The following is a 10,000-nucleotide window of genomic DNA, read 5'->3' on the forward strand; positions in this document are numbered from 1 at the left end:
TAGATGCTTAAAAGTACAAAACTCACTAGGCCCAGAGCCTACGGCCACACCACACTGATTGCGCCCGATCTCGTCTGATCTCGGAAGCTAAGCAGTGTCGGGCCTCGTTAGTACCTGGATGGGAGACCGCCTGGGAATACCAGGTGCTGTAGGCTTTTTTGTGCTCCAAGTTCAGGAAGTGAGCCATTTCTCAATTGCCTTTCAAAACTGCAAGGTCTAGCTGACTAGATGCTTAAAAGTACAAAACTCACTAGGCCCAGAGCCTACGGCCACACCACACTGAATGCGCCCGATCTCGGAAGCTAAGCAGGGTCGGGCCTAGTTAGTACCTGGATGGGAGACCGCCTGGGAATACCAGGTGCTGTAGGCTTTTTTGTGCTCCAAGTTCAGGAAGTGAGCCCTTTCTCAATTGCCTTTTAAAACTGCAAGGTCTAGCCGACTAGATGCTTAAAAGTACAAAACTCACTAGGCCCAGAGCCTACGGCCACACCACACTGAATGTGCCTGATCTCGTCTGATCTCAGAAGCAAAGCAGTGTCGGGCCTAGTTAGTACCTGGATGGAAGACCGCCTGGGAATACCAGGTGCTGTAGGCTTTTTTGTACTCCAAGTTCAGGAAGTGAGCCATTTCTCAATTGCCTTTCAAAACTGCAAGGTCTAGCCGACTAGATGCTTAAAAGTACAAAACTCACAAGAACCAGAGCCTACGGCCACACCACACTGAATGCGCCCGATCTCGTCTGATCTCGGAAGCTAAGCAGTGTCGGGCCTCGTTAGTACCTGGATGGGAGACTGCCTGGGAATACCAGGTGCTGTAGGCTTTTTTGTGCTCCAAGTTCAGGAAGTGAGCCATTTCTCAATTGCCTTTCAAAACTGCAAGGTCTAGCTGACTAGATGCTTAAAAGTACAAAACTCACTAGGCCCAGAGCCTACGGCCACACCACACTGATTGCGCCCGATCTCGTCTGATCTCGGAAGCTAAGCAGTGTCGGGCCTAGTTAGTACCTGGATGGGAGACCACCTGGGAATACCAGGTGCTGTAGGCTTTTTTGTGCTCCAAGTTCAGGAAGTGAGCCATTTCACAATTGTCTTTCAAAACTGCAAGGTCTAGCCGACTAGATGCTTAAAAGTACAAAACTCACGAGGCCCAGAGCCTACGGCCACACCACACTGAATGTGCCCGATCTCGGAAGCTAAGCAGGGTCAGGCCTAGTTAGTACCTGGATGGGAGACTGCCTGGGAATACCAGGTGCTGTAGGCTTTTTTGTGCTCCATGATTAGTAATTGCGCAACTTCTCAATTATTTTTCAAATTTGGTATGTTTCCAAAATAATTGTATCCCGTTTTATAGCGGAAATGTTGGACAACATCATGAGGGCTGGAGCTACCTTTTTACATAGAATTAGCATACAGGTAGTGTGTTCATGGGTAATAAATCGACTTTCACATGTAATGCAGTACAGAGAATATTGAGTCCTTCAAGAGGCATGAAAGAAAACCATTATTGTGTTGATTGTTCTCTCCACCTCCCTGCAACAGACACAGGATGGATGAATTAAAGTTATCCTACCAGACATAGGAGTCCTGAATGGGCCCACCAGTCTTATATATCTCGCCTGATCGAGCCTGATCGAGCGATGAGCGTGGTATCATGTTGCAAGTGGCTGCATGGCTTAGCTTACTAAATGCAAATGCATAAGAGTAATATTCTTAGCATTCCTAGAGCCTACGGCCACACCACACTGAATGCACCCGATCTCGTCTGATCTCGGAAGTTAAGCAGTGTCAGGCCTAGTTAGTACCTGGATGGGAGACCGCCTGGGAATACCAGGTGCTGTAGGCTTTTTTGTGCTCCAAGTTCAGGAAGTGAGCCCTTTCTCAATTGCCTTTTAAAACTGCAAGGTCTAGCCGACTAGATGCTTAAAAGTACAACACTCACTAGGCCTAGAGCCTACGGCCACACCACACTGAATGCGCCTGATCTCGTCTGATCTCAGAAGCTAAGCAGTGTCGGGCCTAGTTAGTACCTGGATGGGAGACCGCCTGGGAATACCAGGTGCTGTAGGCTTTTTTGTACTCCAAGTTCAGGAAGTGAGCCATTTCTCAATTGCCTTTCAAAACTGCAAGGTCTAGCCGACTAGATGCTTAAAAGTACAAAACTCACTAGGCCCAGAGCCTACGGCCACACCACACTGAATGCGCCCAATCTCGTCTGATCTCGGAAGCTAAGCAGTGTCGGGCCTAGTTAGTACCTGGATGGGAGACCACCTGGGAATACCAGGTGCTGTAGGCTTTTTTGTGCTCCAAGTTCAGGAAGTGAGCCATTTCACAATTGCCTTTCAAAACTGCAAGGTCTAGCCGACTAGATGCTTAAAAGTACAAACTCACTAGGCCCAGAGCCTACGGCCACACCACACTGAATGTGCCCGATCTCGGAAGCTAAGCAGGGTCGGGCCTAGTTAGTACCTGGATGGGAGACCGCCTGGGAATACCAGGTGCTGTAGGCTTTTTTGTGCTCCAAGTTCAGGAAGTGAGCCATTTCTCAATTGCCTTTCAAAATTGCAAGGTCTAGCTGACTAGATGCTTAAAAGTACAAAACTCACTAGGCCCAGAGCCTACGGCCACACCACACTGATTGCGCCCGATCTCGTCTGATCTCGGAAGCTAAGCAGTGTCGGGCCTCGTTAGTACCTGGATGGGAGACCGCCTGGGAATACCAGGTGCTGTAGGCTTTTTTGTGCTCCAAGTTCAGGAAGTGAGCCATTTCTCAATTGCCTTTCAAAACTGCAAGGTCTAGCTGACTAGATGCTTAAAAGTACAAAACTCACTAGGCCCAGAGCCTACGGCCACACCACACTGATTGCGCCCGATCTCGTCTGATCTCGGAAGCTAAGCAGTGTCGGGCCTAGTTAGTACCTGGATGGGAGACCACCTGGGAATACCAGGTGCTGTAGGCTTTTTTGTGCTCCAAGTTCAGGAAGTGAGCCATTTCACAATTGCCTTTCAAAACTGCAAGGTCTAGCCGACTAGATGCTTAAAAGTACAAAACTCACTAGGCCCAGAGCCTACGGCCACACCACACTGAATGCGCCAGATCTCGGAAGCTAAGCAGGGTCAGGCCTAGTTAGTACCTGGATGGGAGACTGCCTGGGAATACCAGGTGCTGTAGGCTTTTTTGTGCTCCATGATTAGTAATTGCGCAACTTCTCAATTATTTTTCAAATTTGGTATGTTTCCAAAATAATTGTATCCCGTTTTATAGCGGAAATGTTGGACAACATCATGAGGGCTGGAGCTACCTTTTTACATAGAATTAGCATACAGGTAGTGTGTTCATGGGTAATAAATCGACTTTCACATGTAATGCAGTACAGAGAATATTGAGTCCTTCAAGAGGCATGAAAGAAAACCATTATTGTGTTGATTGTTCTCTCCACCTCCCTGCAACAGACAAAGGATGGATGAATTAAAGTTATCCTACCAGACATAGGAGTCCTGAATGGGCCCACCAGTCTTATATATCTCGCCTGATCGAGCCTGATCGAGCCTGATCGAGCGATGAGCGTGGTATCATGTTGCAAGTGGCTGCATGGCTTAGCTTACTAAATGCAAATGCATAAGAGTAATATTCTTAGCATTCCTAGAGCCTACGGCCACACCACACTGAATGCACCCGATCTCGACTGATCTCGGAAGTTAAGCAGTGTCAGGCCTAGTTAGTACCTGGATGGGAGACCGCCTGGGAATACCAGGTGCTGTAGGCTTTTTTGTGCTCCAAGTTCAGGAAGTGAGCCCTTTCTCAATTGCCTTTTAAAACTGCAAGGTCTAGCCGACTAGATGCTTAAAAGTACAAAACTCACTAGGCCCAGAGCCTACGGCCACACCACACTGAATGTGCCCGATCTCGGAAGCTAAGCAGGGTCAGGCCTAGTTAGTACCTGGATGGGAGACTGCCTGGGAATACCAGGTGCTGTAGGCTTTTTTGTGCTCCATGATTAGTAATTGCGCAACTTCTCAATTATTTTTCAAATTTGGTATGTTTCCAAAATAATTGTATCCCGTTTTATAGCGGAAATGTTGGACAACATCATGAGGGCTGGAGCTACCTTTTTACATAGAATTAGCATACAGGTAGTGTGTTCATGGGTAATAAATCGACTTTCACATGTAATGCAGTACAGAGAATATTGAGTCCTTCAAGAGGCATGAAAGAAAACCATTATTGTGTTGATTGTTCTCTCCACCTCCCTGCAACAGACACAGGATGGATGAATTAAAGTTATCCTACCAGACATAGGAGTCCTGAATGGGCCCACCAGTCTTATATATCTCGCCTGATCGAGCCTGATCGAGCGATGAGCGTGGTATCATGTTGCAAGTGGCTGCATGGCTTAGCTTACTAAATGCAAATGCATAAGAGTAATATTCTTAGCATTCCTAGAGCCTACGGCCACACCACACTGAATGCACCCGATCTCGTCTGATCTCGGAAGTTAAGCAGTGTCAGGCCTAGTTAGTACCTGGATGGGAGACCGCCTGGGAATACCAGGTGCTGTAGGCTTTTTTGTGCTCCAAGTTCAGGAAGTGAGCCCTTTCTCAATTGCCTTTTAAAACTGCAAGGTCTAGCCGACTAGATGCTTAAAAGTACAACACTCACTAGGCCTAGAGCCTACGGCCACACCACACTGAATGCGCCTGATCTCGTCTGATCTCAGAAGCTAAGCAGTGTCGGGCCTAGTTAGTACCTGGATGGGAGACCGCCTGGGAATACCAGGTGCTGTAGGCTTTTTTGTACTCCAAGTTCAGGAAGTGAGCCATTTCTCAATTGCCTTTCAAAACTGCAAGGTCTAGCCGACTAGATGCTTAAAAGTACAAAACTCACTAGGCCCAGAGCCTACGGCCACACCACACTGAATGCGCCCAATCTCGTCTGATCTCGGAAGCTAAGCAGTGTCGGGCCTAGTTAGTACCTGGATGGGAGACCACCTGGGAATACCAGGTGCTGTAGGCTTTTTTGTGCTCCAAGTTCAGGAAGTGAGCCATTTCACAATTGCCTTTCAAAACTGCAAGGTCTAGCCGACTAGATGCTTAAAAGTACAAACTCACTAGGCCCAGAGCCTACGGCCACACCACACTGAATGCGCCCGATCTCGGAAGCTAAGCAGGGTCGGGCCTAGTTAGTACCTGGATGGGAGACCGCCTGGGAATACCAGGTGCTGTAGGCTTTTTTGTGCTCCAAGTTCAGGAAGTGAGCCATTTCTCAATTGCCTTTCAAAATTGCAAGGTCTAGCTGACTAGATGCTTAAAAGTACAAAACTCACTAGGCCCAGAGCCTACGGCCACACCACACTGATTGCGCCCGATCTCGTCTGATCTCGGAAGCTAAGCAGTGTCGGGCCTCGTTAGTACCTGGATGGGAGACCGCCTGGGAATACCAGGTGCTGTAGGCTTTTTTGTGCTCCAAGTTCAGGAAGTGAGCCATTTCTCAATTGCCTTTCAAAACTGCAAGGTCTAGCTGACTAGATGCTTAAAAGTACAAAACTCACTAGGCCCAGAGCCTACGGCCACACCACACTGATTGCGCCCGATCTCGTCTGATCTCGGAAGCTAAGCAGTGTCGGGCCTAGTTAGTACCTGGATGGGAGACCACCTGGGAATACCAGGTGCTGTAGGCTTTTTTGTGCTCCAAGTTCAGGAAGTGAGCCATTTCACAATTGCCTTTCAAAACTGCAAGGTCTAGCCGACTAGATGCTTAAAAGTACAAAACTCACTAGGCCCAGAGCCTACGGCCACACCACACTGAATGCGCCCGATCTCGGAAGCTAAGCAGGGTCAGGCCTAGTTAGTACCTGGATGGGAGACTGCCTGGGAATACCAGGTGCTGTAGGCTTTTTTGTGCTCCATGATTAGTAATTGCGCAACTTCTCAATTATTTTTCAAATTTGGTATGTTTCCAAAATAATTGTATCCCGTTTTATAGCGGAAATGTTGGACAACATCATGAGGGCTGGAGCTACCTTTTTACATAGAATTAGCATACAGGTAGTGTGTTCATGGGTAATAAATCGACTTTCACATGTAATGCAGTACAGAGAATATTGAGTCCTTCAAGAGGCATGAAAGAAAACCATTATTGTGTTGATTGTTCTCTCCACCTCCCTGCAACAGACAAAGGATGGATGAATTAAAGTTATCCTACCAGACATAGGAGTCCTGAATGGGCCCACCAGTCTTATATATCTCGCCTGATCGAGCCTGATCGAGCGATGAGCGTGGTATCATGTTGCAAGTGGCTGCATGGCTTAGCTTACTAAATGCAAATGCATAAGAGTAATATTCTTAGCATTCCTAGAGCCTACGGCCACACCACACTGAATGCACCCGATCTCGACTGATCTCGGAAGTTAAGCAGTGTCAGGCCTAGTTAGTACCTGGATGGGAGACCGCCTGGGAATACCAGGTGCTGTAGGCTTTTTTGTGCTCCAAGTTCAGGAAGTGAGCCCTTTCTCAATTGCCTTTTAAAACTGCAAGGTCTAGCCGACTAGATGCTTAAAAGTACAAAACTCACTAGGCCCAGAGCCTACGGCCACACCACACTGAATGCGCCTGATCTCGTCTGATCTCAGAAGCTAAGCAGTGTCGGGCCTAGTTAGTACCTGGATGGGAGACCGCCTGGGAATACCAGGTGCTGTAGGCTTTTTTGTACTCCAAGTTCAGGAAGTGAGCCATTTCTCAATTGCCTTTCAAAACTGCAAGGTCTAGCCGACTAGATGCTTAAAAGTACAAAACTCACTAGGCCCAGAGCCTACGGCCACACCACACTGAATGCGCCCAATCTCGTCTGATCTCGGAAGCTAAGCAGTGTCGGGCCTAGTTAGTACCTGGATGGGAGACCACCTGGGAATACCAGGTGCTGTAGGCTTTTTTGTGCTCCAAGTTCAGGAAGTGAGCCATTTCACAATTGCCTTTCAAAACTGCAAGGTCTAGCCGACTAGATGCTTAAAAGTACAAACTCACTAGGCCCAGAGCCTACGGCCACACCACACTGAATGCGCCCGATCTCGGAAGCTAAGCAGGGTCGGGCCTAGTTAGTACCTGGATGGGAGACCACCTGGGAATACCAGGTGCTGTAGGCTTTTTTGTGCTCCAAGTTCAGGAAGTGAGCCATTTCTCAATTGCCTTTCAAAATTGCAAGGTCTAGCTGACTAGATGCTTAAAAGTACAAAACTCACTAGGCCCAGAGCCTACGGCCACACCACACTGAATGTGCCTGATCTCGTCTGATCTCAGAAGCTAAGCAGTGTCAGGTGCTGAATACCAGGTGCTGTAGGCTTTTTTGTGCTCCAAGTTCAGGAAGTGAGCCATTTCTCAATTGCCTTTCAAAACTGCAAGGTCTAGCTGACTAGATGCTTAAAAGTACAAAACTCACTAGGCCCAGAGCCTACGGCCACACCACACTGATTGCGCCCGATCTCGTCTGATCTCGGAAGCTAAGCAGTGTCGGGCCTAGTTAGTACCTGGATGGGAGACCGCCTGGGAATACCAGGTGCTGTAGGCTTTTTTGTACTCCAAGTTCAGGAAGTGAGCCATTTCTCAATTGCCTTTCAAAACTGCAAGGTCTAGCCGACTAGATGCTTAAAAGTACAAAACTCACTAGGCCCAGAGCCTACGGCCACACCACACTGAATGCGCCCGATCTCGTCTGATCTCGGAAGCTAAGCAGTGTCGGGCCTAGTTAGTACCTGGATGGGAGACCACCTGGGAATACCAGGTGCTGTAGGCTTTTTTGTGCTCCAAGTTCAGGAAGTGAGCCATTTCACAATTGCCTTTCAAAACTGCAAGGTCTAGCCGACTAGATGCTTAAAAGTACAAACTCACTAAGCCCAGAGCCTACGGCCACACCACACTGAATGCGCCCGATCTCGGAAGCTAAGCAGGGTCGGGCCTAGTTAGTACCTGGATGGGAGACTGCCTGGGAATACCAGGTGCTGTAGGCTTTTTTTGTGCTCCATGATTAGTAATTGCGCAACTTCTCAATTATTTTTCAAATTTGGTATGTTTCCAAAATAATTGTATCCCGTTTTATAGCGGAAATGTTGGACAACATCATGAGGGCTGGAGCTACCTTTTTACATAGAATTAGCATACAGGTAGTGTGTTCATGGGTAATAAATCAACTTTCACATGTAATGCAGTACAGAGAATATTGAGTCCTTCAAGAGGCATGAAAGAAAACCATTATTGTGTTGATTGTTCTCTCCACCTCCCTGCAACAGACACAGGATGGATGAATTAAAGTTATCCTACCAGACATAGGAGTCCTGAATGGGCCCACCAGTCTTATATATCTCGCCTGATCGAGCCTGATCGAGCGATGAGCGTGGTATCATGTTGCAAGTGGCTGCATGGCTTAGCTTACTAAATGCAAATGCATAAGAGTAATATTCTTAGCATTCCTAGAGCCTACGGCCACACCACACTGAATGCACCCGATCTCGACTGATCTCGGAAGTTAAGCAGTGTCAGGCCTAGTTAGTACCTGGATGGGAGACCGCCTGGGAATACCAGGTGCTGTAGGCTTTTTTGTGCTCCAAGTTCAGGAAGTGAGCCCTTTCTCAATTGCCTTTTAAAACTGCAAGGTCTAGCCGACTAGATGCTTAAAAGTACAAAACTCACTAGGCCCAGAGCCTACGGCCACACCACACTGAATGCGCCTGATCTCGTCTGATCTCAGAAGCTAAGCAGTGTCGGGCCTAGTTAGTACCTGGATGGGAGACCGCCTGGGAATACCAGGTGCTGTAGGCTTTTTTGTACTCCAAGTTCAGGAAGTGAGCCATTTCTCAATTGCCTTTCAAAACTGCAAGGTCTAGCCGACTAGATGCTTAAAAGTACAAAACTCACTAGGCCCAGAGCCTACGGCCACACCACACTGAATGCGCCCAATCTCGTCTGATCTCGGAAGCTAAGCAGTGTCGGGCCTAGTTAGTACCTGGATGGGAGACCACCTGGGAATACCAGGTGCTGTAGGCTTTTTTGTGCTCCAAGTTCAGGAAGTGAGCCATTTCACAATTGCCTTTCAAAACTGCAAGGTCTAGCCGACTAGATGCTTAAAAGTACAAACTCACTAGGCCCAGAGCCTACGGCCACACCACACTGAATGCGCCCGATCTCGGAAGCTAAGCAGGGTCGGGCCTAGTTAGTACCTGGATGGGAGACCGCCTGGGAATACCAGGTGCTGTAGGCTTTTTTGTGCTCCAAGTTCAGGAAGTGAGCCATTTCTCAATTGCCTTTCAAAATTGCAAGGTCTAGCTGACTAGATGCTTAAAAGTACAAAACTCACTAGGCCCAGAGCCTACGGCCACACCACACTGATTGCGCCCGATCTCGTCTGATCTCGGAAGCTAAGCAGTGTCGGGCCTCGTTAGTACCTGGATGGGAGACCGCCTGGGAATACCAGGTGCTGTAGGCTTTTTTGTGCTCCAAGTTCAGGAAGTGAGCCATTTCTCAATTGCCTTTCAAAACTGCAAGGTCTAGCTGACTAGATGCTTAAAAGTACAAAACTCACTAGGCCCAGAGCCTACGGCCACACCACACTGAATGCGCCCGATCTCGGAAGCTAAGCAGGGTCGGGCCTAGTTAGTACCTGGATGGGAGACCGCCTGGGAATACCAGGTGCTGTAGGCTTTTTTGTGCTCCAAGTTCAGGAAGTGAGCCCTTTCTCAATTGCCTTTTAAAACTGCAAGGTCTAGCCGACTAGATGCTTAAAAGTACAAAACTCACTAGGCCCAGAGCCTACGGCCACACCACACTGAATGTGCCTGATCTCGTCTGATCCCAGAAGCTAAGCAGTGTCGGGCCTAGTTAGTACCTGGATGGAAGACCGCCTGGGAATACCAGGTGCTGTAGGCTTTTTTGTACTCCAAGTTCAGGAAGTGAGCCATTTCTCAATTGCCTTTCAAAACTGCAAGGTCTAGCCGACTAGATGCTTAAAAGTACAAAAC

General features: G+C 48.1%; 25 non-coding genes and 11 pseudogenes across 25 annotated transcripts; all 36 read left to right on the forward strand.

The window, feature by feature from the left end:
- Window positions 1-36: 36 nt before the first annotated feature.
- Window positions 37-155, forward strand: LOC138536846 (5S ribosomal RNA). Its single transcript, XR_011285006.1, has one exon. It is a non-coding gene; the product is annotated as a 5S ribosomal RNA (ribosomal RNA).
- Window positions 156-261: 106 nt separating this feature from the next.
- LOC138542837 (5S ribosomal RNA) lies at window positions 262-370 on the forward strand (annotated as a pseudogene).
- A 106-nt stretch (window positions 371-476) lies between these two features.
- On the forward strand, window positions 477-595 carry LOC138541677 (5S ribosomal RNA). Its single transcript, XR_011289678.1, has one exon. It is a non-coding gene; the product is annotated as a 5S ribosomal RNA (ribosomal RNA).
- Window positions 596-701: 106 nt separating this feature from the next.
- On the forward strand, window positions 702-820 carry LOC138540451 (5S ribosomal RNA). Its single transcript, XR_011288498.1, has one exon. It is a non-coding gene; the product is annotated as a 5S ribosomal RNA (ribosomal RNA).
- Window positions 821-926: 106 nt separating this feature from the next.
- On the forward strand, window positions 927-1,045 carry LOC138547499 (5S ribosomal RNA). The gene has a single exon (XR_011291337.1). It is a non-coding gene; the product is annotated as a 5S ribosomal RNA (ribosomal RNA).
- A 106-nt stretch (window positions 1,046-1,151) lies between these two features.
- On the forward strand, window positions 1,152-1,260 carry LOC138545952 (5S ribosomal RNA; annotated as a pseudogene).
- A 463-nt stretch (window positions 1,261-1,723) lies between these two features.
- On the forward strand, window positions 1,724-1,842 carry LOC138548703 (5S ribosomal RNA). The gene has a single exon (XR_011292495.1). It is a non-coding gene; the product is annotated as a 5S ribosomal RNA (ribosomal RNA).
- A 106-nt stretch (window positions 1,843-1,948) lies between these two features.
- LOC138539137 (5S ribosomal RNA) lies at window positions 1,949-2,067 on the forward strand. The gene has a single exon (XR_011287214.1). It is a non-coding gene; the product is annotated as a 5S ribosomal RNA (ribosomal RNA).
- Window positions 2,068-2,173: 106 nt separating this feature from the next.
- Window positions 2,174-2,292, forward strand: LOC138537681 (5S ribosomal RNA). Its single transcript, XR_011285810.1, has one exon. It is a non-coding gene; the product is annotated as a 5S ribosomal RNA (ribosomal RNA).
- Window positions 2,293-2,397: 105 nt separating this feature from the next.
- On the forward strand, window positions 2,398-2,506 carry LOC138543128 (5S ribosomal RNA; annotated as a pseudogene).
- A 106-nt stretch (window positions 2,507-2,612) lies between these two features.
- On the forward strand, window positions 2,613-2,731 carry LOC138536848 (5S ribosomal RNA). The gene has a single exon (XR_011285008.1). It is a non-coding gene; the product is annotated as a 5S ribosomal RNA (ribosomal RNA).
- A 106-nt stretch (window positions 2,732-2,837) lies between these two features.
- On the forward strand, window positions 2,838-2,956 carry LOC138547500 (5S ribosomal RNA). Its single transcript, XR_011291338.1, has one exon. It is a non-coding gene; the product is annotated as a 5S ribosomal RNA (ribosomal RNA).
- A 106-nt stretch (window positions 2,957-3,062) lies between these two features.
- Window positions 3,063-3,171, forward strand: LOC138546932 (5S ribosomal RNA; annotated as a pseudogene).
- A 473-nt stretch (window positions 3,172-3,644) lies between these two features.
- LOC138538220 (5S ribosomal RNA) lies at window positions 3,645-3,763 on the forward strand. The gene has a single exon (XR_011286328.1). It is a non-coding gene; the product is annotated as a 5S ribosomal RNA (ribosomal RNA).
- A 106-nt stretch (window positions 3,764-3,869) lies between these two features.
- LOC138545953 (5S ribosomal RNA) lies at window positions 3,870-3,978 on the forward strand (annotated as a pseudogene).
- A 463-nt stretch (window positions 3,979-4,441) lies between these two features.
- On the forward strand, window positions 4,442-4,560 carry LOC138548704 (5S ribosomal RNA). The gene has a single exon (XR_011292496.1). It is a non-coding gene; the product is annotated as a 5S ribosomal RNA (ribosomal RNA).
- Window positions 4,561-4,666: 106 nt separating this feature from the next.
- On the forward strand, window positions 4,667-4,785 carry LOC138539148 (5S ribosomal RNA). Its single transcript, XR_011287225.1, has one exon. It is a non-coding gene; the product is annotated as a 5S ribosomal RNA (ribosomal RNA).
- Window positions 4,786-4,891: 106 nt separating this feature from the next.
- LOC138537682 (5S ribosomal RNA) lies at window positions 4,892-5,010 on the forward strand. The gene has a single exon (XR_011285811.1). It is a non-coding gene; the product is annotated as a 5S ribosomal RNA (ribosomal RNA).
- Window positions 5,011-5,115: 105 nt separating this feature from the next.
- LOC138542838 (5S ribosomal RNA) lies at window positions 5,116-5,224 on the forward strand (annotated as a pseudogene).
- Window positions 5,225-5,330: 106 nt separating this feature from the next.
- On the forward strand, window positions 5,331-5,449 carry LOC138536849 (5S ribosomal RNA). Its single transcript, XR_011285009.1, has one exon. It is a non-coding gene; the product is annotated as a 5S ribosomal RNA (ribosomal RNA).
- A 106-nt stretch (window positions 5,450-5,555) lies between these two features.
- On the forward strand, window positions 5,556-5,674 carry LOC138547501 (5S ribosomal RNA). Its single transcript, XR_011291339.1, has one exon. It is a non-coding gene; the product is annotated as a 5S ribosomal RNA (ribosomal RNA).
- Window positions 5,675-5,780: 106 nt separating this feature from the next.
- LOC138544938 (5S ribosomal RNA) lies at window positions 5,781-5,889 on the forward strand (annotated as a pseudogene).
- Window positions 5,890-6,352: 463 nt separating this feature from the next.
- Window positions 6,353-6,471, forward strand: LOC138538222 (5S ribosomal RNA). The gene has a single exon (XR_011286329.1). It is a non-coding gene; the product is annotated as a 5S ribosomal RNA (ribosomal RNA).
- A 106-nt stretch (window positions 6,472-6,577) lies between these two features.
- Window positions 6,578-6,696, forward strand: LOC138539159 (5S ribosomal RNA). Its single transcript, XR_011287236.1, has one exon. It is a non-coding gene; the product is annotated as a 5S ribosomal RNA (ribosomal RNA).
- Window positions 6,697-6,802: 106 nt separating this feature from the next.
- LOC138537683 (5S ribosomal RNA) lies at window positions 6,803-6,921 on the forward strand. Its single transcript, XR_011285812.1, has one exon. It is a non-coding gene; the product is annotated as a 5S ribosomal RNA (ribosomal RNA).
- Window positions 6,922-7,026: 105 nt separating this feature from the next.
- Window positions 7,027-7,135, forward strand: LOC138542765 (5S ribosomal RNA; annotated as a pseudogene).
- A 303-nt stretch (window positions 7,136-7,438) lies between these two features.
- LOC138548512 (5S ribosomal RNA) lies at window positions 7,439-7,557 on the forward strand. The gene has a single exon (XR_011292311.1). It is a non-coding gene; the product is annotated as a 5S ribosomal RNA (ribosomal RNA).
- Window positions 7,558-7,663: 106 nt separating this feature from the next.
- Window positions 7,664-7,782, forward strand: LOC138546349 (5S ribosomal RNA). Its single transcript, XR_011290916.1, has one exon. It is a non-coding gene; the product is annotated as a 5S ribosomal RNA (ribosomal RNA).
- A 105-nt stretch (window positions 7,783-7,887) lies between these two features.
- Window positions 7,888-7,996, forward strand: LOC138543280 (5S ribosomal RNA; annotated as a pseudogene).
- A 464-nt stretch (window positions 7,997-8,460) lies between these two features.
- On the forward strand, window positions 8,461-8,579 carry LOC138538223 (5S ribosomal RNA). Its single transcript, XR_011286330.1, has one exon. It is a non-coding gene; the product is annotated as a 5S ribosomal RNA (ribosomal RNA).
- Window positions 8,580-8,685: 106 nt separating this feature from the next.
- On the forward strand, window positions 8,686-8,804 carry LOC138539171 (5S ribosomal RNA). The gene has a single exon (XR_011287247.1). It is a non-coding gene; the product is annotated as a 5S ribosomal RNA (ribosomal RNA).
- Window positions 8,805-8,910: 106 nt separating this feature from the next.
- On the forward strand, window positions 8,911-9,029 carry LOC138537684 (5S ribosomal RNA). The gene has a single exon (XR_011285813.1). It is a non-coding gene; the product is annotated as a 5S ribosomal RNA (ribosomal RNA).
- A 105-nt stretch (window positions 9,030-9,134) lies between these two features.
- Window positions 9,135-9,243, forward strand: LOC138542839 (5S ribosomal RNA; annotated as a pseudogene).
- Window positions 9,244-9,349: 106 nt separating this feature from the next.
- On the forward strand, window positions 9,350-9,468 carry LOC138536850 (5S ribosomal RNA). The gene has a single exon (XR_011285010.1). It is a non-coding gene; the product is annotated as a 5S ribosomal RNA (ribosomal RNA).
- A 106-nt stretch (window positions 9,469-9,574) lies between these two features.
- Window positions 9,575-9,683, forward strand: LOC138542840 (5S ribosomal RNA; annotated as a pseudogene).
- Window positions 9,684-9,789: 106 nt separating this feature from the next.
- LOC138542372 (5S ribosomal RNA) lies at window positions 9,790-9,908 on the forward strand. The gene has a single exon (XR_011290355.1). It is a non-coding gene; the product is annotated as a 5S ribosomal RNA (ribosomal RNA).
- The last annotated feature ends 92 nt before the right edge of the window (window positions 9,909-10,000 follow it).

This window comes from Ambystoma mexicanum, unplaced genomic scaffold (assembly GCF_040938575.1).
Source record: "Ambystoma mexicanum isolate Mex_15411 unplaced genomic scaffold, UKY_AmexF1_1 Mex_scaf10, whole genome shotgun sequence".
NCBI lineage: Eukaryota > Metazoa > Chordata > Amphibia > Caudata > Ambystomatidae > Ambystoma > Ambystoma mexicanum.